The sequence below is a fragment of the Panthera onca genome, chromosome A2, assembly GCF_046562875.1.
Source record: "Panthera onca isolate mPanOnc1 chromosome A2, mPanOnc1 haplotype 2, whole genome shotgun sequence".
NCBI lineage: Eukaryota > Metazoa > Chordata > Mammalia > Carnivora > Felidae > Panthera > Panthera onca.
In genome coordinates, this window is record NC_138340.1 from 28,417,011 (window position 1) to 28,443,695 (window position 26,685).

At 35.6% G+C, this 26,685-nt stretch overlaps 1 protein-coding gene and 1 long non-coding RNA gene across 7 annotated transcripts in view; one reads left to right on the forward strand and one right to left on the reverse strand.

Annotated features, from left to right (window-relative positions):
• Positions 1-25,160, forward strand: part of LOC132679817 (uncharacterized) — a 61,797-nt gene extending 36,637 nt beyond the window's left edge. For both annotated transcript variants that reach the window (XR_009610332.3, XR_009610333.3), the window contains exon 4: positions 24,773-25,160. This is a non-coding gene — a long non-coding RNA (uncharacterized LOC132679817). The remainder of the gene's footprint in view (positions 1-24,772) is intronic.
• Positions 1-26,685, reverse strand: part of FHIT (fragile histidine triad diadenosine triphosphatase) — a 1,422,334-nt gene that overhangs the window by 920,971 nt on the left and 474,678 nt on the right. The window lies entirely within an intron of this gene.

Sequence of the window (26,685 nt, forward strand, 5' to 3'; positions counted from 1 at the left end):
AAGGTGAATGCAAGGCCTGTCTCAAGTGCTTAGCTTCCCTCAAAGATCAAAGTCCTGCACTGTTTCTTAGCCAATTTATCTAAATAGCTGCCTATACATTTTATCTAATTGTATAGTTCCTTGTGAAAAGATGTCAAGACTTATACTTGATGTCTCATTGCAGCTGGTGGCAGAAATCCTAAATTTTCTAAAATCACTGCCCTTGGAAACTAAAGCGCTGTAACATCTTTGTTCACTCATCACCAACACCTGAACTTTACAAATGATTCTATTTCTCTGACCACCTACTACTGTATACTGCACATGAATGAAGGGTGATATTGATCAAATGAATTACCCATGCTCCTTGTTTTTACTCCTGTCCTCATGTTCTTTGGTAGCCTATTGACAGCTAATGTCTGTGCCTCAGGAACAGAGGAAGCTACATGAAGAGAAAGGGGAAGCTCAATTTACTGCATAATTTTCTTTTCAAATGCTGTGAAGATCACTTAGGAAGGAAAACAGTTTTGCAGTGAGGTTTGGGGATTACAAGAAAATTTCAATTGGCCTAACTCACCAGTTTCCAGCAGCACCACCATGACTAGACCTTCAAAGAGGTAATTATGTATTTGTTGTACCTTATCCCTAAGCAGTGGTTTACACTCTTTTACAATGAACTACATCTGTCTCTGTGATAGAATATAACTTCAGATCATCAAAGAGCTTATCTAGACCAAGAGCATTTAATAACAACACTGACTTCCAAATACATCCAGTTTGTAATAAACTTCCTTTGTAACATTTTTATCTTCTACATGTTTGAATAAAGGTGAACCCCAGTTAATTGAACTCTCAAAAAGAAGTCTCTAGGGGCGCCTGGGTGGCGCAGTCGGTTAAGCGTCCGATTTCAGCCAGGTCACGATCTCGCGGTCCGTGAGTTCGAGCCCCGCATCAGGCTCTGGGCTGATGGCTCTGGGCTGATGGCTCGGAGCCTGGAGCCTGTTTCCGATTCTGTGTCTCCCTCTCTCTCTGCCCCTCCCCCGTTCATGCTCTGTCTCTCTCTGTCCCAAAAATAAATTAAAAACGTTGAAAAAAAAAAAAAAAAGAAGTCTCTAATAAGTTAAGATTAAGCAGTGTTCCTTTTTGGAAATGGGAGACGGTGTTTGTTTAGGAATGTTCAAGGATTAGTTGTTCCTTTTTCAATTTTTTATTCATTGATTTTTATCTTAAAGGCAAAACACAATCCCTGGCTAGGGCTTTAAATACAGATCAACAATCTAAACAGGCTGCAGTTAAGTACATCATTCTTCAAAGATCAGTTCAGAAAAGAAAAGGTGGCTCTGAACTTATCACGAGCCAAATACATTTAAGAGAAGGAAATGTAAATAGCAGCTAAAAATGGGGAGCAGGAGAGGAAGATTAGATCCAGTAGATGCTCCCTTTCAACTTTGCTGAGACATTTCTAAATGGTTTATGTACCTACATGACCAAAGTGGTATAACTTTTAAGGTTCATCAGTCCTTCTCCACACTAGTACATTATCATTTCACCTCAAGTTAATTTTTTACCACGTGTATTTGTCCATCAGTTGGTGATACAGAACTTAAATGGTCACTTTTCAAAGCAAGGAAACAAAGGCAAACATTTCTGATAAAGAAAGCAGCAACTTTAAGAGATAAGAGGGTGGGTGGACGGCTGAATGAATGGATTTGTGGGACAACCTCTAGGTTCACTCATTCATTATTTATTTAATTATTTGTACGACAGATTTTTACTGAGTGCTAACCAGACTAGGGTATAAGAGTGAACAAGTTAGAATTAGTCTCATGATAGAGCTCACAGCCTATCTGGTACAAGTGGAGGACTCAAGATAGGCAAAAATGTCTACTGTGTCACCTGGAGAATGTAACCAAAATGAGTTATCCAACAACTTAACTGGTGGCTATCTGTAATCATATACATGTCAGGTAAGATAATACAAGGCCTACATACAACCTCTCCTGGACATGTTTTGGAGACCAAATAGGTTTTGATCATGACCATTCCCTATTAATCCTTATGTGTACCCTCCAAATGGAAGAAGAAACCAGGAAGTATCACTATTACAAATCTCCCACCAAGAACCCATTAATCCCATCCAAACAGATAAAACTATGCTTGTTTTGGCCTTTTTTTTTTTTTCTAGTTGTTTAGAGAAGATTGAAGTCTGATACAATTTCACCATATTTCCCTTCAGGGGCACTTATCATAAAAGCTACTAATGTATACTTTTTTTTGGCATATAAAATCATATTTGCTAAATCTTTTGTCTCTTTTGCAACATACTTCTGTTTTCATCTATCAATGGCATGTTATCATAGATACCAATCTACTGGGCAAAAAAGTAAGAGAAAACAAACACTTCCTGCAGAATATATTATATTACATATAATATAAGGTATATTATATATCACCTTTCAGTGGAATGCAAAATTTCCAAGTATTAGCTCTGCTACTTTGGCCATTCAACTGACAGATTTTCTTATAAGAAGTTCTCCAAAATACCATCAAAATCTAGAGTTTAACAATCTCCATCCTTTATCTTGCCCTTTCCACTCCAAGTTATACACATGGAATCAGTTATTCATAACAAAAAACAGGGTTGGGACTAAGGGGTGCTGTAAGTAGGTTATAACCCAAAATTGCAAAAGATTTATCATTTCCAAGTGTCCCTAATTCTGCCTAAAGAGTCATTCTGGCCTGTGCATAATGGCTATCTGTAATGGAGTCAGATGGCCCCTTGTGTTTAAGAACAAGATTTACCATTTGTTTCCTTCTGTTCATCCCCCAAACTCTTTCTGTCTCAAACATACCAGTGACATAATAATTATCACCTTGTTTCTTATCTTTAGGACTTTCGTATTTATAGGTAAGATGGAAACCGATATTTGGTCCTAAACAAGAAATGACTTGCAAACTTTCATCAGTAACATAATGATACAGCAGTAACCAGCCAATGATAATAATAATAATGGTTAGACATTAACTTATGCCAAGAACTGCGTTAGGCTTTCCTCATTTATTATCTCATTTAATTCCTACAATCCCCATCTATACTTCCTATAGCCCCTTTAAGCACTTGCATATGCAGAAATTGGCAATATAGGAACAGGCAAAATGATAAGATTCTGTTCAGTTGGGAAATACAACCACAAACCTCATTAAGACCTACTCATTTTAGGAGGCCATTGAAGCTGTTAATTATTGCTATGAAAGTTATATCTACTCACTGCACCCAATTTGAGAATCACAGCAAATAATTTTTAAAATCACAATTGTTTTGGGGCGCCTGGGTGGCTCAGTCGGTTAAGTGGCCGACTTCAGCTCAGGTCATGATCTTGCGGTCCGTGAGTTCAAGCCCCGCGTCGGGCTCTGTGCTGACAGCTCGGAGCCTGGAGCCCGTTTCAGATTCTGTGTCTCCCTCTCTCTGACCCTCCCCCGTTCATGCTCTGTCTCTCTCTGTCTCAAAAATAAATAAACGTTGAAAAAACAATTCTTTTAAAAAAATAAATAAATAAATAAAATAAAATCACAATTGTTCTATCACTCAGAGACAAACATTGATAATATTTTGATATTTCCCAGTCTTATTTATGTGTACTCACTTTCTTCTGTTTATTGATTTTTAAATGTCAAATACAGATCATACAGCAATATAATTTTGCATCTTTTTTCACTGAAAATTATATTGTAAGTATTTTCCCATTTTTAAATTTTTTTAATGTTTATTTAATTTGAAGGAGAGAGAGACAGACTGTGAGCGGGGTAGTGACAGAGAGAGGGAGACACAGAATCTGAAGTAGGCTCCAGGCTCTGAGCTGTCAGCACAGAGCCCAACACGGGACTCAAATCCATGAGCGGTGGGATCATGACCTGAATTAAAGTCTGATGCTTAACCAACTGAGCCACACAGGTGCCCCATATTTTACCATTAAATATACTTTTTAAAAATATTTTCAAGTGCTACGTTATATACCATAATTTAACAATTCCCCACTTTACTGATAGATTATTTAATAGACTATTTAATTATTAAATATTGTCATACACAATTATAATAAATAATTTCTGTCTGCATGTCTATTTCCTTCTGAAAGATTTCTAGAAATGAAATGGATCAAAAAAATATAAAAGCTCCCTTTTTCTAGGGAGGCTGTCCCAGTGCACAATTTCACCACAGAAGAATTTACCATTTCCAGATCTAAGTAGTAGTATCATTATGTTTAATAACTTGACAACGAGTTGAAATGATTTTGTTTTGTATATTTTATATTTTTATATAATGATATCATATTGAATTCTTTTGCAACTTGCCTTTCAAAATTTTAACAACATAATATTGAGATTTATCTCTATTAACATATGCTATCATTTATTCTTTTTGCTTTTCAAAAATCATCTCTGGTACTAATATTTCATATTTATTCATTAGCTATTATTGGAATTTATATTTTCTTGAATTACAAAAAAAAAATCCTGTTGTAATCATCTGGTACACATCTCTTTGGGCATAAGAATTATGGGAGCTACGCATCTTAAACTTTTTTAGCTGATGCCACACTATATTCCACAAGGGCTATTTGCCCCAAGAATGAGAATCCCTATTGTTCTACCACCTTAGCAACACATGGTATTATTAGATTTTAAAAATTTATTTTGTCAATCAAATGGATATAAAAAACTATGATATAATCATTTTAATTTACATTTTCTGATCACTTTTGAGGTTGCTTTCATTCATTAATTAATTGGCCATTTCTGTTACTTCTTGAAATTATGTTTGTTCAAAATCCTATTCATTTCCTATCCATTTCTTTTCTTCCTGATTATTTATATTAACTCCTTATGTATTTCATGTTACTTTTCTGCTGTTAAATATTTAGTAAGTATATACATACCTCGCGGAATGTTGCCTGGATTAACATTTTTCTGGTAAAATGCCTGTTGGTTTTTAAAAATCCAAATTTCATAGAATATAAATTTTGCCAATGTTCACGTAGCAAAAATTTAGATTTATGACACCAAAACTCAATAGAGAAATTTCTACAAAATAACATACAGGAAAATTGTCAAGAAACTTTCCAAATGCATTCAGTAGAATGTCAGAATCATGTGTAGATATTTTGAAAAGGATGCTGAGTGTCAACACAAGGGATATGCATTTCAGATATTGCCCATGCTAAAAGGCCATGATGGCATCGGTGTGAGCCACACTCTGCCATTGGGTGCCTGAACTGCAAACACTTCCACACTGCCTTTCACATTTAGCTCTTCTTTTTGCGTCCTGTCAGAGTCCTCAAAGAGTTGGGTACATACTGCAGACAATTATGGAGAAGGAAGCAAAGTAAGTGAAGAAAGTTACTACATACAAAGCAAGTATTTCTTAACAACCACATTAATTTTTGGGTGATCAAGAATACAATTGCGTAGTATTTTAAATCCTAATACGATAGTCTATTGCTCAACTATGGACATTTTACTGTTTTACTTACATTGCAGGAAATTGGTTAGAAGGTTGGGTTAATATATAACATACTATCATTTTTGTCATTTAAAATAATGGCAGATTGTCTCCTGGAAGCCATGATTGGGTGAAACATCTGATCATCAGGAATGAATTAGTAACGACAAACAAGAGTGTCATTCTTTTTTTTCTAGCATGTTCCCTATGTGTGACTCTTAGCTTTCTTCTTTCTTTTTCTACTTTTACACATTTTCTCACTTAGTTGTGGCAACAAGCCAAAATAGGTATGACCCTATTTTACAGATGAGGGCATGAGATTCAGGGAGGTCTATGGCTGGCTGTATTAGTTTCCTGCCTGTGGCTGCTATCAAAATTAACACAAATTTGGTCTTAAAACAATAGAAATTTATATTCTCACAGTTCAGAAGTCAAAGTACTAGTAGAGCCACACTCCCTCCAGATATTCCAGGAGACATTCCATTCCCTGTCTTTCTGAGCTTCTGGTGGTTGCTGGTATTCCTTGGCTTGAGGCCACATCACTCTAGTGCCTCCTAGGTCACATAACCTTCTTTTCTGTGTGTCTCAAAATTTCCTCTGCCCTCTCTTATAAGATAGTTATGATAGAATTTAGGGCTCCCTGGGGTAATCCAGGATGATTTCCTCATCTTGAGATTCTTAACTAAATCACATCTGCAAGGACTTTTTTTTCCAAATAAAGTCACATTCACATGTTCCAGGAATTTGACTTGGAAACATTTGCAGGAACCACTTTTCAGCCTGACACACTGGCTCAAAGTCACACGGCAGGACATGGTGTAGACAAGTTCAGATGTAAGACTTGTAAACTCCAGAGTTCATGTTCATTCTGCTCCATGTGCTGCCTTCTATCAGACTGTGTGACCTGTCATCTCTGTCCCTCCTCACACCTCAGACTGAAGGAAAGTCTGCCCCACCATAGAGTAGGGTAAGGTCAATATTCAGCTCCCCCATCCCAGCTCCATGGACCTTTCCAAGGAAAGGCTGGAAAGGCTGAGCTGCTCATTAACACATTCCATGATGCACTCTTGGCTCCCTTCCCAACACTTGGTCAGATTCTTGAGCCTACTTCAAAACCACACTAAATCACCAAACAACCTTGCTGTCAAAATTATTACATCCTTCCCACTCATATTGGTTTCTCAAAAGTCCCCATGTTGGGAATGAAATAGACGTATATAAGAAACCATGCTATGTCTCCCAAACTGTCCTTGAACAATCAATTCGAAGGTTAGTCAAGGCCAATTTGCTATTTCTCAAGAAACTGCCTGATGTGGAGTCCATAGAGAAAATGGTGATATCTCCCCCTGCCTAACATGTGGGTCAGTAAAAATCTACAAGATTCCACTGTGCACACATACTCCCCCTGCCTTCTAGGAACCATGATTCCCATCTGCATAGATTATCTGGAATTCAATCCATCCTTTCCTTTCAGTCTACCTAGAGTTACTATTATACCATTTCACATAAGATATATGACCCTTATAATTGTATAGGCCAATTTACAAACCCCTCTCCACTCAGGTTGTCATCTGAATAACATCTACATGCATTATAAACCCCACAAGACAATGTTCTTATTTAGACATATGTTGCTATTAAATGCTATTAGATGCTATTAAATAGACATACGTTTTTTAAAAAATTAAAAGAAAAAAGTGGGCTTTTATATTTGCCTCACTACTTAGGTCTATTGCTCTTCGTTCTCACCTGAGGATACAAGTTTTCTATTATTTCCTTTCATCCTGAAGAACTTCTTATATATATAGCATTTCTTGTGGTATAGGTTTGTCTGCTGACAATAAATACTTGCAGTTTTCTTTATCTGAAAACAACTTTATTTTTTTTCCACTCTTGAAGTACAGTTTCATTGGATATGGAATTCTGGATTGATAGTTTATTTTCCTCTCAGCACATGAAAGATATTGTCCCACTGTCTTCCCGTTTTTATCGTTTTTGAAGGCAGGTTGGCATGTTTTCAAAATGTGTTTCCCTTGTTGTACATTGTCTGTTTTTCTCTGACTGCTTTCAAGATGGTGTCTTGGATTTTCACCTGGCTCATTATGATGTGCCTCAGCATTTCGAACAGGAAAATACATCTTTTTCACTAACTTTGGGAAGTTTGGGGCCATTATTTCTTCAAAACCTTTTTACGCCCCTTCTCTATCTCCTTTCCTTCTGCGACACTAATTACCAGTATGTTAAAATTTTTGCTAATATCCCACAGGATCCTGAGACTCTGGTGGGGGTGGGGGGCGGTTATTCTTTTTCTTTTTTTTTCTTCGCTCTTCATAGAGAAAATTTACATTTTATCTATCTTCAAATTCACTTGCTGCTTGTCATCTGTGTGTTCCAAGGGTCAGTCAATGATATGGGTAGAGTTGATATTAAGAATCTGTAGTTGTCACTTTCTGGCTCCCTCCTTTCTGAGATCACCCTGCCACTTTCTAACAGCTACAGTCACACCAAATTCTGTACTCAGGTTCTTTTGGCCAGAAAGACTGTGGGTCTCCCACTGGAGTTTCACCTACCTATGCAGTACTGCCTATAGCTTGACCTCAGGATGGGAAACTTAACCCATGCCAATCCCCTCTTTCAGGTATAACAGAGTCTACCTGCCTTTGTTCACTCTACACATACTTTAGAGAATTGTTTTATTTGTTTTGCATTTTGATCAGAGTTTATAGTTGTTTCCTGTGGGAGTTTACTTGGTTGTATGGGAAGCAGAAATCACTGTTCCTTATGTGTTTAACTGTTAAGTTGTCTACATCAGTCCTGATGAGTTCAGTAATGTTTCATGAACAAAGAACTACTAGAACCATAGTGGCTTAAAAACACACACACAAAGGTTTATTTCCTGACTTATAACACACTTCCATTTCCCAGATTAACAAAGGCTCATGTCATCTGCACTTAAGGACACAAGCAGGTGACCTTCACTATCTACTTATCATCCTATAAAGGGGAGGGGCGCCTGGGTGGCTCAGTCGGTTAAGCGTCCAACTTCGGCTCAGGTCATGATCTCACGGTATGTGAGTTCGAGCCCCGCGTCGGGCTCTGTGCTGACTGCTCAGAGCCTGGAGCCTGTTTCAGATTCTGTGTCTCCCTCTCTCTCTGACCCTCCCCCATTCATGCTCTGTCTCTCTCTGTCTCAAAAATAAATAAATGTTAAAAAAAAATTTTTATTTAAAAAAAAAGGGGGGGGGGGAGGGAACACGGTAAATAATGCACTAGCTCTTAATGTTTGTACCCAGAGCCAACCTCTATCACTTCAGTTCACATTTCATTTGTTGACAGCAAAACAGGTGGCCTCACTTAAATTCAAGTGGGTAAGGAAGTATATCCATTCTATTTGCCCAGAAGAACTAAAATACATATGAATGAACCTGAAAGTCTACAAAGATGTCATGTCATATGGATTTTTTTCACTTTCACAAGGTCAAATCAGTCCATTTCTTTTCTCTATGTACTGTGTCTTATATAAAAATTTCTTCCTCAAGGTTAGATTCCAAGGTTATGAGATATCTCTTATATTTTTCCTCTAATGTGTTTAAATCATTGCTAAAAGCCATTTAAGTCTCTAGCATAACTGGAGGGTTGTGTGTGTGTGTGGTAATATGTATACCATGTTTAGGTGGATAGTTAATTGTCCCATTCACTGAAAGCCCATCCCCTCCTCCACCAATTTAATATTCCAACCTTAACAATAAAACAATTTTATGTATACCTGGATCTGTTTTTATACTCCTCATTTCAACCAATGATGTATTTGTCTGGTATAAAACCCCACAGTATAAATGTTTTAATTTTTTAGTAGGTAAATACCCCATCATGGTTCTTCCTTTAAAATAAATCTTTTCCATCCATTTTTTCAAAAACTATTCTAAAGTATTGTCTGTCCCTTTCAAAATCTACAAGATGCTCACAAGGCCTCTTAAGAAATTCTATTGGGATTTTGATCGTGATCATAAAGACTTTAAACAGATTGTGTCTTCCCAGGAGGGAAAGTGGTACTTCTCATCTACTTAGGTTTTCTTTTAAGTTTGTTTGGTAGAGTTCAACATTTTTTATATAGTTACTGTGCAGCCCATTTTAGTTTCCTTGTGAATCCTACAGGTTTGCTGTCCTTATAAATGTATAAGAACTCTATTGATACTTCACTGGAATCTTACATATAGCTACCTTACTGAATTCTATCATTTTTAATGCATTTTAGTTGAGTTTTGAACAGCCAATTATATATATTTTAAATAGTACTGGTTTATCTGTTCTTCCCAATATTTTATATATCATATTTAATCTTATTACCTTATACCCTTAGCTGGATTCATGTTGTAAAATGGCTAGCACAATGTTGAAATAGTTACAGCAAGGGCGAACACACTCTTTTGTGGCAATAAAAGGAATATTTACAATGTTAACATTAAATAATGTACCTTCCTATCTTCCTATATAAGTCTCTAATATCTTGAAATATGCTGTGTAAGTTCATCCTATTCCTAACTTACTGAATGAGTAATGCTTGTTTGTTGTGCTATGTGATAGAAAAGGGGTCTCTATTTATTAATTCACTACTTTTTTTTTTCCTGTGGGTTGACTTTGCTTTTATCATTGAATAATGAGAGCTCTTGAGGCTATTAATTTTCTGTTAAATACGGCTTTGTCTATTTCAAAAGTGTATACGTAGAGTTGTCTTTTTTTAACACTGCTTATGTTAGGTTTGATTTCTTGTTTGACCCTATAGCTCTTTAAAAGAAATTCTTGTTTTTAATTGTTAACATTACAGTTTTTCAAGTTGTTGAGCTATGCATTTAAACTGTTATTAATTTCTAGCTTTATTTCACTGTAGGCAGAGCATATACCCTATAAACAGTTTATGTTTCATACTATGGTTTTCTTTAAGGTATAAGATATGATCAACTTTTTCCTAAATGCTTGATGGCTCCTTAATGTATGCTTTTTTGTTTCAGGAGGACAAAGTTTAATAAATATTTATTAAATCAGTTTTATTAGATTATTATGCTAAGTGAAATAAGTCAGGCAGAGGAAGACAGAGACCATATGTTTTCACTCATATGTGGATCCTGAGAAATTTAATAGAAGACCATGGGGGAGGGTAAGGGGGAAAAAACAGTTACATAGAGGGAAGGAGGCAAACCATAAGAGACTCTTAAATACTGAGAACAAACTGAGGGTTGATGGGGGTAGGGGAGAGGGGATAGTGGGTGATGGGCATTGAGGAGGGTACCTGTTGGGATGAGCACTGGATGTTGTATGGAAACCAATTTGACAATAAATTATGTTTAATACAAAAAAATACTCCATTTATTCTGTGTTTATCTGACCCATAAAAGATCAATAAAAGTGTATTAAAATCTCATACAATTCTATTTCTGTCAAGTTTTCCTTATGTTTGTAACAGGCTTTGTTTCATGCATTTTGAGGCTGTTACCATGTCAATGACAATTCAAGGCTGTCTTATGTTCATTGTGAAGTCTATTTGAGAGGGAATATAATCTTCTAGATCACATTTAATATTTTCACAATCTTTGACTCTATTGTGTGTAAATATTGCCAAGATTGCTTTTTTGCTTTATTTTGCTTTTGCCTAATATATCTTGTGCATCTTTTGTTGTTGTTGTTTTAAACATTTTTTTTTTTTTAATGTTTGTATTTGAGAGAGAGAGACAGAGTGAAAATGGGGGAGGGACAAAGAGAGAGGGAGATACAGAATCTGAAGCACGCTCCAGGCTCCAAGCTGTCAGCACAGAACCCAACATGGGGCTTGAATCCACAAACTGTGAGATCATGACCTGAGCCAAAGTCAGAGGTTCAACCAACTGAGCTACCCAGACACCCCTGTTGTTGTTTTTGTTCATTTGAGTTAGTCATAGTGAGTTTCTTTGTTTTAGGTATATCTCTTCTCAGTAACCCATGGTTACATTTTGCTTTTTAGCTGAAAAAGAGAGTCTGTATTTTAACAGGTTTATATGATTCTTTTATAATGATTCAGCTTCAGAGAATGCTTTCACATTCACATTTGTTCTTCACATCATGTAAGGTACATGGGAAATGTCATTCCTATTTTACACACAAGAAAATTTAAAGCCAAATAGGTTAAATGTATTTCCCATGGTTATTCAGGTAATATGTGGCAGTTGTAAGACTTAACCAAAGAATACTAAAACTAAAGCATGGCTTTTTACAAACATAGTATACTTTCGTTGAACTTCAATGTTCAGATGGACTAATTGGTCAAATTATCTGCCTTGTTTTTCAAGTAGGTGAGTTTACACTATGGTTGGTATAAATGATATGTTTGACTGTACCTCTGTACAGATCTTCCTTTGTCTTTACATAGTTTCTGCTTCACTGTAAATTTCCTTGCTTTGTATGCTTGGTGATTTAGACCAGGCAGCACGTTCTTTTCTCTCTCTGTTGATTTGGAAGTCATACCTACTTTGATTTCTAACAGTGATAACAAGTATACCAAAAAGAATAATTTATTGAATGTGTAATTAAACTTTAAAATTTTCCAATACTTGAAATCGTTGAGTCCACCCCTACTGAAATGAATATTTATTACCATTTTATTTCCAGATTCTGTAAATATAACCTTAGGTTTTGTTGCAACTTAGTATTAATTTTTTGAATATTAAATACTTAATACTAAAGCATCATCTTATATTATGTATTTTGTCTTTCAAAAGTATAGTTTTACAATTGCATTTAGTGTTATAACTAAGTTACAATTGTTTAAGTCTCCCTTTGTGTTCAAGTAGCTACATTATTAATAATCAGTTTCTTAATAACATTTACTTCTCTGTTACAGAATTTGTAAATTCCATTTCTCTGTTTCCTGGACTAGTGCCTCGTAAATCTTAGTACATGTAAAAATCTCCTATGAACACTGTTAATATAGATTGCTGCCTTCTATCTCCAGAGATTTTGCTTCAGGAGGTTTGGGGTGGACCAGAGAATCTGTCCTTCTAACTAGTTTCCAGATAACACTGTTACTGGACTCAGTACTTCACTTTGAATAGCACTGACCTGGGCTACATCCCTAAGCCATTTCCCTGGTAAAGAAGCGTATGCTTTCTTTTCTCTTGCATATTTGAGAATCTCTTTCTGTTACTTTTCCAAATGAAAGACAACCTGAGTATATTTACCTTTTTTCTGTACACTCTCCCAAACTGTTCCAAGCAAATTTTTGTATTTTTATAAGGTAAACTGGTTTTCTTTGCCCGTGTGCTTGAAGAATTTTTTCTTTATTCTTATAATTAAAAAAAATTGCCAGCTTGTAATAGAATGGAACCCTTTTCATTAATGTTGCCTAGAGTATGAAAAACCCTTGCAATTTGCATACTGAGGCTTTTCTGCTTTTGTTTTTGTTTTAGCTCAGAAGAGCTTTTATTAATTTTTGATTACCTCTTGTTTTCCAAATTATTTCTGTCTCAAGAATATCCATAATTCTTAGATTTGGTCCAATGTTTAAGTTGATGATCTCTCTCTGCTATATTTTTAATCTTCTCTATTTCATTAATTTTATTGTCCTTTTCTTCATTTTGAGAATTATCAATTTTTCTTCTATAGTCTATATTTTCTTCTGTATTTTTTAATGCTGATTTCTTTCCAGCTTCTAACACAGATTTTAATTCTGTATGGCATTCTGGTTTCTTTATCATGTTTGCTTCACTAACCTATCTCTTTTTCCAAACTACACTACTTTCTTTTAGCCATCATTTATTCTCTCATTTCTCGTTTTGTTTCCTGAAGTTTCCGAGGATACCAAACTTCTAAACATCTTTTCAAGTTCCTGTGGCAAATCATCCTGAGAGGTCTGTTACTCTGAGTCTCTGAGATACTGTTCTTTTTTCTTGTCCATTATGATTTTTTAAATTTTCAATTTTATCATGAAAGAGCCAGCATTTGCCAAGAAAGAGACGATGATTGTCTTTACTTATGTGTCACTTAAGTCCCCTACAACTGGGTCCTCAGTTGGTTTCCAGAATTTCTATCCCAATTCCCAGTCTCTAGCAGCCATCTTGTAGAGTTCCTTGGGATGATATAGAATCTTTTAGCACCACTGCCTAGATCTATGTCCAATCTAAATATAAAAAACATAGGGAGCCCGGGTGCCTCAGTCAGTTAAGCATCCAACTCTTGAGTTCAGCTCAGGTCATGAGTTCACAGTTGGTGACATCGAGCCCTGTACCGGGCTCCATGCTGACAGCACAGAGCCTGCTTGGGATTCTCCCTCTCCCTCTCTCTCTGCCCCTCATCCACTCACACTGTCTGTCTCTATCTCTCTCTCTCCCTCTCTCTCTCTCTCTCAAAAATAAAAACAACAATCCACAGTACCCTCTCTACCTTCAGCATAGTTATACTGTTTTAATTAGTACTGATACTAACAAATATATTTCCAAAAATATTACTGTCCCCTCTAGTAGGCAGAACAATACCTTTCCCCAAAGAGGTCTACATCCTAATCCCTAGACTCTGCAAATACGTTAGGTTACATGGCAAAGGAGAATTAAGGTTGTTAATCACCTAACTTTAAAATAGAGATATTATCCACTATGACTTAGGTGACTCCAATGTAATCACAAAAGTTCTTATATAGAGAGAGAAAGGTAAAAAACTCAGCCAGAGTGATGTAATAAAAGAAAGACTCAACTAGCCATTTCTGGCTTTGAACAGGGATGAGGGCCACAGGCCAAGGAATGTGGGCAACTTATAAAAACTGAAAAAGGCAAAGAAACAAATGACCCCATAGAGACTTGAGAAAGAAATTCAGGCCAACCGACACCTTGATTTTATCTAAGTGAAATCCATTTCAGATTTTAATACTAAATTTGTCTTGTTTTGAGCCACTATGTTTGTGGTGACTTATTACAACAGTTATAGGAAGCTAATAAAATGACATGCCAACTACTATTTGTTATCTACATCAATGCAGAGATAAAAATCTGCATTAATAATAGTAACTGCTTCAAAAAAGTACTTACAGGGGTGCCTGGCTGGCTCAGTCAGTTAAGCGGCTGACTTTGGCTCAGGTCATGATCTCACTCTTCATGAGTTCTAGCCCCACATCAGCACAGAGCCTGCTATCAGCACAGAGCTTGCTTCAGATCCTCTGTTCCTCTCTCTCTGCCCATCCTCCGCTTGCATGCTCTCTCTATCTCTCTCTCTCTCTCTCTCAAAAATAAATAAACATTTTAAAAAAGGAATTATTTTTTTAATTTTTTTTATGTTAATTTATTTTTGAGAGAGACAGAGCAGAGCATGAACGGGGAGGGTCAGAGAGAGAAAGAGACACAGAATCCGAAGCAGACTCCAGGCTCCTAGCTGTCAGCACAGAGCCTGATGTAGGGCTCAAACTCACGACCTGTGAGATCACGGCCTGAGCCAAAGTCGGATGCTCATCCAACTGAGCCACCCAGATGCTCCCAAAAAAGGAATTATTTTTCATTTAAATAGGTTGAACCATGACCTATCTATTTTACTTTTGTGCAGCACTACTTTTCCTTGGGGAAAGAATAAAGATCACATTTTTAAATGTTTCTCTTTATCTGGATAGGAGGTAAGTAGGAGCGAGATTTCCATAGGTTTTGATTTGCCCAAGTAGGCATTTCTCTACTTATTGGTCTCTGGAAATCACCATGTTTACTCAAGATTTAACTCAAGAGGCTAAAGTCATAGGTAAATATTAGAGGGAATTGACAAAGACATATTAAGTTTTAAGGAATCAACTATACTTTCCAAAAAGAAACACATTAGTACAGAGTTGACACAGAACTGCTTTCTGCCTTGCTAGTACTGAAGGCCACAGAGCAGCCAATTCCCTTCTCTTGAACTTGTGCTGCAAAATTTTTCTGCACAGCAGATAAAGGGCCAAAGCAACACAATTTAATGAGTAGCACACACCCATTCATTCATATGTACTAGACCTTAGGCCATCAGGCTTCTTACTGCTCCTCCTCTAAGAATCATCTTATGCTTGCATGCTGGACACAGCTGCTCTGGATACATAGGTCTTTATCTGGACCAACACTGAATAGAGAGAAGGTCCTCTATCAGTAGTCTGAAATAGAGTCTAACATTTCCCACCATTACAACCATCAAACAAGATAAAGACTTTTTATATCTGAGAGGATTAAATCAAAACACAGATAACTGACCTTGGAGATGAGCCATTAGTCTTTGTGAGATAAATAGGAATGCTTGATGGTATTGTTTAATAGAGCTGCAGAGAATACTGAGGAAATTAAGCAGGCTCATAAGGGAAGGACCAGAAAGCAAATGTGAGAACCATAAGGGCATGGGTAGGACATAGGACACTAAGATGCTGAATTTTCTCTGAGCACGATCTTTCCCTGGTAGAGCTGACTGATGGGCTACTCAGAATATAGATATTCTCTATAGCATTAGCCAATGTGAACCCAACATGAAAGAAAATGAAAAGCATCATAATTCTTTAAAAACAAATATTTTCATTTTCATAGATACCTATGAAACAAGGGGTTAAGAGCATGAGCTCTGAAGTCAAACTGTGAAGGTTCAAATCCTGGCCTTGACCCTCACAGAAATGTGATGTGACTTCTTTATGCCTCGTTTCCTGCATCTGTAAACTGGGGACAATACTGTTACCTCACTGGCTACTCTGAAAACATCAGCTATAATGAATGTAAAGTTCAGTCCTAATCCTTTCCTAATCCTAGCACAGTCCTAATCCTTTCTAAGAGGTGAATATAATGGCTGCTCCTGCTAAAGTGAGGCTGCGAAGTATTCTGGGTAAGAACAGGGCCTCCTGAACAGGACTGTCCAGGGTCTGCCATTTAATAGCTGTATGATCTTGGGTAACTTATTGAAATTCTCTGTGTCTCAGTGTCCTCATCTATAACATTAGAATAATAATTATTATTATCTCAGTGTTACCTTGAGCATTAAGTGAGTTAATGTTTGTAAAATATTTAGAAGAGTGTCTGGCACATCGGCGTTTGATAATACATTATTCAGTTCTCTCGGTTTTAAAACAGTGATCATGGGAGGCCAAGGGCTCTGTGGTGATACTCTGGGGGTCTGTGTGGTGGAGTGGAGATAAGAAAGGTATGGCCCAGCCTCATTCTCTATTCAAACAGAGTAACTCTATTTTAAATATTGAGCTTCGGGGCAAGATTTTTGTTGAATAAAGGGTCCTGCTGCTTTAAAAGAAAAAACGAAGAAGAAAAGGAAGGAATGAAGGGAAGGATACAGGGAGAGGGAGAGAAAGGGAGCAGAGGAGAAAATGAAAGAAAGACACAAACCAGGGTTCTCTACCAAAGTGCCCTCATATAACATAACTAGATCAGTCCTGTTTTTACAAAACATTTCATATTTTTATATGTGCTATCTAGAGAATTTAACCAGATCATTTTTAAGGTTCCTTTGAGACAGAAAATTCTGTTTCTTAAAAAGTAAATTTTAGTAAATTCAAATTTTAAACACACAACTTCCCAACCTTCTTTAGGGTAAACAAAAATCTCAATAATTCTAATTTAACATGCAAATCATGAATATTCACTACAGTCAAATGAATAATAAATCATCCCTGACTTCAAGTGCTTGCCATGGAAAATTGCCGATTTTCTTAAACACGCAGAAATCTGTTTTTAAATTATTTTTTATTATTTTTCCTCCTGTGATGGTTACTCTTCAAAGTTGCTTGGAAAATGTGCCATCTTCAGCATGAAGGAGGTAAAGAAGAAACGATTAAAGCAAAAGATGGTGTTATTAACAAAAGGAAAGAGAGAGTCCATGGATCAGCAGGCTGGGTTCTGGGACACATTTTTTTAAATGTCACCAGATAAAATTTATGATATAAAAGGGAATGTTCCTTAGTCATTCTGAGTATTGTTATCCATATGAATAATAAATCAAAAGGCTCTGTATCCATTTATGGCTGAAATTATGACCTTGGACAGGTTACTGATGTGATTTACTCCACTGATACCAATGAAACAGAAACCCAGTGAAAATACCACTGGATTGACCTCATGTTCTAAGAAATTAGTGAGGCTTGGTAGAACAAACATTTTGAAGGGAAAGTATAGAATTTCAAATATTTATGGCACCATTATATCAGTGAGCTCATTAAGATTTCTTTTAAACAACTACCCTTCAGTGATTGTTACACAGAAAACCCAAGTACATTCAAGCTTCAGAAGATTGTCTGTTTCATAATTTGATGGAAGGACATCACTCGTATTTGCCCCTAAGTTGAATAGAATTATTAATATTTTACCTTTAAAAACTCATGCAGTCATTCCCCTTACATAAAATTTAAAATATGAAAAACCGTAGTGATTAGAAGTATGTACATTGATGATAAAAATTAAGAAGAAATACGAGGAATTGATTATTGCAAAGGATAGGATAACAACTACCTTTAATGTGGTCAAAGAAAGGATTGAGATCAGAGGAGGTTTGCAGGGGACTCTTGGAGCACTGGACCTGTCTTGACACGTTTTCATTTATAATTATTCATTAAACTGGACATACATGTCTTATCACTTTTATTATATTTATTATATTTCACAATTTTATTTAAAATTCTCTATTCTGAGGTGACTCTCCAGCTTATTATATAGGTCATACCTTTTTTTATTATGAAATTTATTGTCAAATTGGTTTCCATACAACACCCAGTGCTCATCCCAACAGGTGCCCTCAATACCCATCACCCATCACACATAGGTCATACTTTATACTAAAGAAGTATTATTTATCTGAAATTCTAATTTAATTGAGCATCCCATCCTTCATCCTTACCCCAATCAGAATAGCAAAATGAGATTACAAATACTTAAAAAGAAGGCAAAATAAGCCACAGATACAATGCATTCTTAGAAGTCTTGGTTATTCCTGTTTTATATCCTATTAATATGATAAATTTGTGTTTCATGGTTTATGACACCCCTGGGGTTCTTGTATACAGGCACTGTAAACAAAAGTAGGCTACATAGATGCAAATTATAATTTGCTTATAGGAAGGCAAAGAAGCTGACCTTTATAAATACAACCATGCCTAAGAAAAAAGAGCTTGAAGTCAAAATCAAATCTGAAAAAAAAATTAATTTGTTCTTTTTTTAAAGCAATGATTTTTCTTTTGTTATATGCACTTGTTTGCACAGGAAAGGAAAAGACAATCAACTAGGTAAAACGGGTGCTACATTGCTCCCTTATACACAAAGAATTACACATCTGTCTAACAATACTAACCACTCTGAAAGATAATTATGGATCAATGCTTTAAAAAATATCCTGAACTGCCTCCAGAAATGGCAAGGAGAATTCAATTAAATTATTTGTAAAAGCCAGAGTCTTTTTTTCCTATCCATCTGCTACTTGAAATGGGATGACCTTTCAAATAGTGCTTGCGGTTCTCAAAGCAAACTCTAAATAAAGAAGTGGAGTGTGGGGTTTTTTTTTCCCCTCTCCACCAGGTTCAGCATAGATAGAGCATTTGTACTGACATTCTACACCACTGAAAAGAATGCAGATTTGGCTTCTAGGAACATAAATGAGGCATTTTAGGAATATTAATCAGGTTCTGTCCCATGCCTTCAGTCATGACATTTGCCTTCTACCAGAAAGGTGTGCTGTTTCCAAGATAAGTGTTTGGGAACAAGCAACGGAACATAATGTACTCCCTGGAGAAAAACTGGAAACCCTAAATCCAAACAAATAAGATAAAGTACACATGTTAGTGAAGAATCCCTTGTTAAGCTGCCTATGGCAGGAGAGCTAATTCAAAAAGGTCAGATATTTAAGTAACAATAGACTCAAAGCAGTCCTTCCAAAGGCCTCCCCATAGGCCTTATATTACCAACTAACAGCTGGTACTATGACACTATTAACAGTAATGCTTTCTTCACCAAGTCTACATACACACTTTTTCCCCTGTTCTGTTGTGCCCCCCTGTCACTCTTAATTTTTAAAACATTTCCAATTTGGTCTTTTGGGTCATTTTTTTTTAATCCAAAATTTAAAAAAACAACCAATGTATTTCTCTTGATAAAAGTACAGCAAGCACTTTTCAAAAAGTTCAAAAAGTACGGAAAAATATAAAAGATAACCTGTTACCATATCATCCACAGAAAACCACTGCAAACAGTCTGGTGTGTCTACTTCCATTCATTTTAATGCATGAATATATCACAAAATTAGGTCATGGTACGTAACAACTGGAATCTAACACACTGATCAAGTGTTTTATACATAACTTTCTATGCCATCAGTGGAAATTCACACCATCATACATAAATGTTCATTATAATGTTATAATTGTGTAGGTGTGAATGTGTGTGTAAATAGCTGTAATATAACTTATAAGTGAATTTAGCTTTTTTCATTATTATATACAAAGCTGTAATGAAATAAACATCTTATTTCCTTAGCATTACTTTCTAGAAGTAGTATGGCTGGACAGGAAAGCATTCTGATAATGGATATTATCAAAGTTATTAAGTTAATATGGCCAAGCTGCCCTCCAGCAAGTTTAACAAGTTATGCACATACTCTGGACAATACCCTACAGTCTGTACAATATTGAGACATATCAATTTTGGGGACAATTGTCAGTCTGAGCAAAAAACCATTATTGCTCTTATTATCTTTGCTTTAATAACTAATAAGCTGAAAGTTTTACTGGTGTTTTGTTTCACCTCCTTAGTAAATTGCCATTGAAACATTTTGCCCACTTTTTAATGTGGTAAAAGCACTGTCTTAAAACACAATACTGTAATGATTTTTTACATACTTTTTTAGTTTATTATTTTGAGAGAGAGAGAGGGAGAGAGAGAGAGAGAGAGAGAAAGAGCACACACACAAGTCGGAGAGAGGCAGAGAGAGATGGGGGGGTGGGGAGAGAATCCTAAGCAGGCTCTGCACTGTTAGTCTGGAACCCGATGCAGGGCTTGAACTTACAAAATGTGAGATCATGACCTGAGCTGAAGTCAGATGCTTAACCGACTGAGCCACTCAGTCACCCCTACAATACTGTAAAGATTTAGCACACATACATATGTATATGAGATCAGAAAAACATTCTACAGATAATAAATAATTATTTTAATTGTAAAAAATAGCATAATACACAAAAACACAAACATATGTATCAACACATATGTTTCTGTTTAATAAATTAAATAAACATATACACACATATAAAATAAATCAGTACTTTCCCCTTGCCCTATGGCCAATCCCATTTTCCCATTGTAATAAAAAGAAGTACTTGTTTATGCTTCCACAGTTTCTCTAGCTTTATCCAAATATATACAAACACATAATTGTATATAGAGCTATTCTTTTCTTTTTCATTTAAATGAGCTCAATACTTTCCCAATCGCTCTAGTCAAAAGATTATTCACCAGCTGCATCATGGACACAACTGGACATCACATATAGATCTACCTAATTATTTTTATTCATTGCATATTATTCCACTCTACAATTATAAATATGGTCAACAATGTCCCTATTAATGAGCTTCTTGATTGGTTTCTCTTGCTTTGTTTTGTTTTTTCCACTAAAACAATGCAGCACATATCTTTGAATATACATTTTTATACAATAGATTAAAGATTCCCAATAGGTATGGTGTCAAAGAACAGGCATACCATTAATTTTGATAGATAATGCCAGATTTATCAGAATATGACAATGTCCTACTGTCTCATTATGATTTGATTTGTATTTCTATGATGACTGCTAATGAGGCTGAGCAGATCTCCATTGTGAATTACCAATTAATATCTTCAGCCATTGTTTGAAATATAATGTAAAACTTTATCTCATAGGCGTATAGGATTTCTTAGTTTTCTAATATTTCTATTGTTTATATCTTTAATTCATCTAAAATTTATTTTTTAAATTTTTATGGTGAGAGATAGGGGTCTATCATTCACAACTTACATATGAAAAGTCAACTTTAATCTCATTTTTTATGAAAACATACATTTCCCACTGGGGGGAAAAAACACTTTTGCTAACTATTTAGCTCATTATTATATATACTTGGATCTGCTTCTGACTTTTTTCTATTCCATTGTCAATTTTTCTCATGGCCAATAACATGCTGTTTTAAAGCAGCAACTGTATATTAAGTTTTAATGTCTAGAAAAAAGAGCAAAAATAAAAATCTTTTGCAATTGTGACTGGAATCATTGACATATGCATTATTTTAGAAAGGAATGACATTTTAGAATAGGAAATATTAGGGAGTATAGTTTGATGATTTTCTTTAATAATGAATGTGTTACTAAAGATTTTATATTTTTGGTTTACATAAATGAAATTTTTCTATTTCTTTGCAACTGGTTATTAAAGGTATAAATAAGCTTTGATTTTAATATATTTACCTTGTGGCCTTCCAGCTTACATGTTTTCTGTAACAGTCTTAACTTTTTTAGGAATATAATCATATCATCTGAAAATGAAGACAACTCTGTTTAACATTTTCCAATATTTATTTTCCCTAATTTTATTGTTTAATTCATCATGTAGAACCTGCAACACAGTGTTAAGTAACAATGTTCACAGTATTCCTCTGCATTTTTCCTGGTTTTAATAGGAATGGCTTTTATATTTCACTGATTAATGTAATGTTACGATAGGTTTTTGTGAATACATTTTATTCTGTTTAATTAACTTGCTTCAATGCCCATTTTATTTTGAAAGTTATTCAAAATTTCTTTAGCAATAAATTTTAGCAAATTCCTTTTTGGTATGTGTACTGGGTTGAAATTTATGGCCACCTGGAATCTCAGGTGACTTTATTTTGCAATGGAGTCTTGGCAGATGTACTTACTTAAGAAAAGGCCATACTGGATTAAGGTGGGCCCTGATCCAGTGGATGCTATCCCCCAAAGAAGAGAAAATAGAGGCACAAACAGACACACAGGGAGAACTCCATGTAATGACAAAGGCAGAGATTGAAGTGGTACATCTATATGTCAAGGAACACCAAGGAGTGACAGCAGCCACTTGAAATTAGGAAGGGGCAAGAAAAGATAATCCCTTACAAACTTTGAAGAGAGCACTATCCTGTTGGCACCTTGGTTTGGGACACGTAGCATCCAGAACTGCAACTGAAAAAATTTCTGTTGTCGTAAGCTACCTAGTTTGGTGATTTGTTTATAGCAGCCCTAAGAAACTAACATAGCATGTATTGATATAATCATATCATTTTTATCTTTTAATTTGCTGATGCATTGCATGGTGTGTGTGGATAAATATCCAATTTTGAACCAGTTTGTAATTTTTGAAAAAACCCTATTTCAAACATTTCATATTTTCATAAGCAGATGGATTTAAGTTGCTATTTTAAAAATTATATACTTATACATACAAAAATGAAATTGGTATAAAATATGTTTTTAGAGCTTTCAATATCAGGTTTTGATACCAAGTTAGGTTTAGATTTGTACAATTACTTGAGGCACCTTCCCTCTTTCTCTATAGTCTTGAACTGTTTAATAACCATAAGGAGTAACTGTTTTAAAGCTTAAATTTAAGTTAGCTGTAAAACCATCTGGGCCTGGGGCCTTTTTTTTTGTGGGACATCTTTAATAATCTTCCACTTTTTTCTCTGATTATTGTTATTAAAATATTTTAACTTTTCTTACGTTAATATTGATCATATATATATTCCTAAAGAATCACTATTTCTTCTAGATTTTCAAATAAATGACTACAGAATTTTTTTTTTTCAAACATGTGGTAGTACCAGTATTGACTGGTAGAGTTGACCAGGAAGTTAGGAGGATACATACCCTTTTCTTCCCATACTACTACATGAGGATTCAGTCAAAAGGGAACAATCCTCAAAGAAAGAAAAGAATTATTCAGTCAAGCATATAGAAGTAGCTCTTATCACTCATAAGAACTTCTAAACAAACCCATAGAAAATGTTTTCATCTGAATCATCAGATGCATATCACAATACAATTTGGATAGTTCGTCCTCAAGTTATTTGATACTCTCCTGGAGTCTTAGCAAAGCTATGCAGAAATTTTCTTGACATTTACATTAAGCTACAATAAAGTTCCCATTTTTTGAAACACTTGACAAAATAAAAAAAAAAGAATTATTCTTCCCTCACACCTGCACACATTTTAAAATATCTCCAACTTTTCTAAGAAACAATTTTCTCCACAACTCTCCCAGACTTCATACTCATATCCTTTTATTCATAGCAGATGGAGGAAATTAGAGTAACATATTTGCTCTAAAATCATTAGTGTTGCCTCAGCACTTCCAATCTAAAATAGCATTTCAAGGGGTTATTGTTACGTGGATCAAGAGTTTGCTCGAGGCACAAAGAGACATAAAAACCAATTTGAAACTTTTTTTTTTTGCAATGAGCTTTTGCATCTTAATTTCTGCAACAATGTTCTAGTTCGATTTTAAACACAAATCAAATAGGAGGATAGAGTGCCCTGATTCACTCATGGGTCATACTTTGTTCACTGGCCAGTCCTCTGAGAAATCATGATAGCTGCTTCTGGAAAGCAATATTCTCAAAACTGACCACCAACTGCTAGGTAGTCTGGAAGACTGGCAATATATTCATTTTTACGTCTCAGATATCGGCTTGCCCCTTCGCCTCCTGAAATGCCTAAAAGGAAATGTGGTAATGAACCAGCAGATGACAGCCATTCTGTCCAAGACCTAAACAATCCCTGGCTTAAGAATGAACCAATCTTGGGGCACCTGAATGGCTCAGTTGGTTAAGTGTCCAACTCTTAATTTCGACTCTGGTCATGCATGATCTCATGGTTCGTGAGATTGAACCCTGCGCTGGGCTCAGGGCTGACCGTGCAGAGTCTGCTTTGCATTCTCTCTCTTTGCCCCTCCCCTGCTCATGCTCTCTCTCAAAATAAATAAACAAGCTTTTTATTAAAAAAAAAAAAATGAACCAATCAGAAAGTGTTTGTTTAGCATATACTGTATTAAGTCCACCATAAAAAACTGTTTTTAAGTTTAAGATACTACACATCTGGAAAATGTAATCTTGTGTAGGCATAAAAGCAGTCACAGAGAATGATACCAGATATCTCTACACTGCACAATTTTCAAAACACTTTCATGACATGCTTGTAGGTTATCCTCATAAATCTATAATGAATGCAGGATTAAAGAAGAATACATGAACATACTAGTCAACAGATTAAAGTGGCTTTAAAGATCATCAATAAACCTCTTTTACAGATAAGAAAATGGAGACCAAAGGGAAATGAGGACCTTCACCTTCTTGCACAGCCATCCTCTAGGGCTAATAAAGTGAATGCTGGCCACCGCAAGAGTCATGAAAAAGAGCCATAAAAATAAGACAAGAAAGAGAAACATGATCTCCCTTACAGAGAAAAGCAATTTTAAAACTCATAGTTTCCAGTAAATATGTGCAAGCCTTGAAGAACATATTCACGTAGTTGTAAAGACTATACACACTTACACACAAAAAATTCACTACATAACTATTGAAAAGAGCCTAAATATTCTACAGTTCAATTCAGAAGGTATTCATGCATTTCCTATATACACACCCTTGACTCACCTCTACTTTCGAACCCTAGCAAGACCTAGCTGATTATCTTAATATCGTGACCCCTCTATTATACAATAAAGTATTAAAATAATCTTTCCTTTAAATGAAAATATATTAGAAGTATGTATTTTTTGTGACAGCATTCTCAAAAGTATATCTCAACAATGCATAGGCCAGTGTCCTAATATCTTTTATTCAACAGACAATAGCCATTTTCCACGACTCAATCCAGGATATTTCTAAAAATCTAAATCTAGGATATTATAATTCAAGTAAGGGACTGTATTATAGAAAAGTGCAAAAGGAAAAACATTAAACGTGGAATCATTATTTTAAAAGCAAGAAGTTTACAGCAGTGGTGAAAGATCATATCAGGGTTAGAGGACAGATCTCTGTGTTAGAATCAACACTTTATTGTCAGAATGCACAATAATAGCCTCGACATTTTCAAACTGCTTTTAGTCACCTTTTAAATGTCTCAGAATAGAGAATATAAAACACAATGTCTGACACACAATGGAAAGTTCTATGATTCTCCTGAAAAAAAGGAAGAACAAACATCTCTATTTCCATCCCGGATCTGCACAATATATGCTTGCATCCCATTTGCTCTGATTCATTTACATTTTGCTGAATTCTGTTTTTGTGCGTTTTCATCTTTCAAAAGATTTTTTAAAAATTAACAACAACAAAAAGCCCTCAAAAGACGCTTTCAGATAAAATCGTAAAGAAAATAAGTACATGAATTAGTGAAACAACATCCAAGTTTTTACAAATGTGGCAGTTACATCTTTTCTCATGTTGTCCGAGAATTAATTGCACGGCTGAAATTAGACCTCAGCACGCTCCATGCAGATAGGAGCCCAAGCTGGAAGCTAACTCTTTGAATAGTAATACTGCCTCCTGATTCTTCTCACATGGCTACATTTTTGACATTTCCTTCAATATTCTATCCAGTTGCAGTATGACTATGACAACAGATTCGGTAGGTATGACTGGCACATCCATGGTGAGTGGCAGGGAATGGCAGTAGCCAACAAGTCCCCTTAGTGGCTCCAAAAAAGCTCACAGGCTTTCTGCAAACCTTATGCATACATGCATTAAGTAAGGGATATAAAAGATGGAAACTGTATGACAGTTTTAATTACCTGACAGACAATTCCATGACCTACTAGAACTTTAAAATGGCAAAGCTTCTGACACACAGGAGACAAACAAGCTTATTTTCTCTCCCTGCCTCTCAGTCTCCTTAAATGTTTATATGAGGGTTTTATACATGGATGGAGATAACCTTAATATAGTATTTATATTAATCTATCCAAGGACAAATTACAAATGGCTAAATTTGACTACAATGGAATTTTCTTGGTTATTTTTAATTGGACTCAAATCACCTCTCTGGGCTCTAGAAGTTTCTCCCAGACCCCTGGAGATGTCAGGTGTCACTAATCAGAGTTAGCCTATCTTGTAGTCAGTGCCGCCCAATGTTCTGCCCGCAAAGTAGCAATTAGAGTGAAGTCTCGTCTGGAAATGTCAATTACTGCTCTTTGTCTTCCTGTTGAAAGTCTCCTTAATT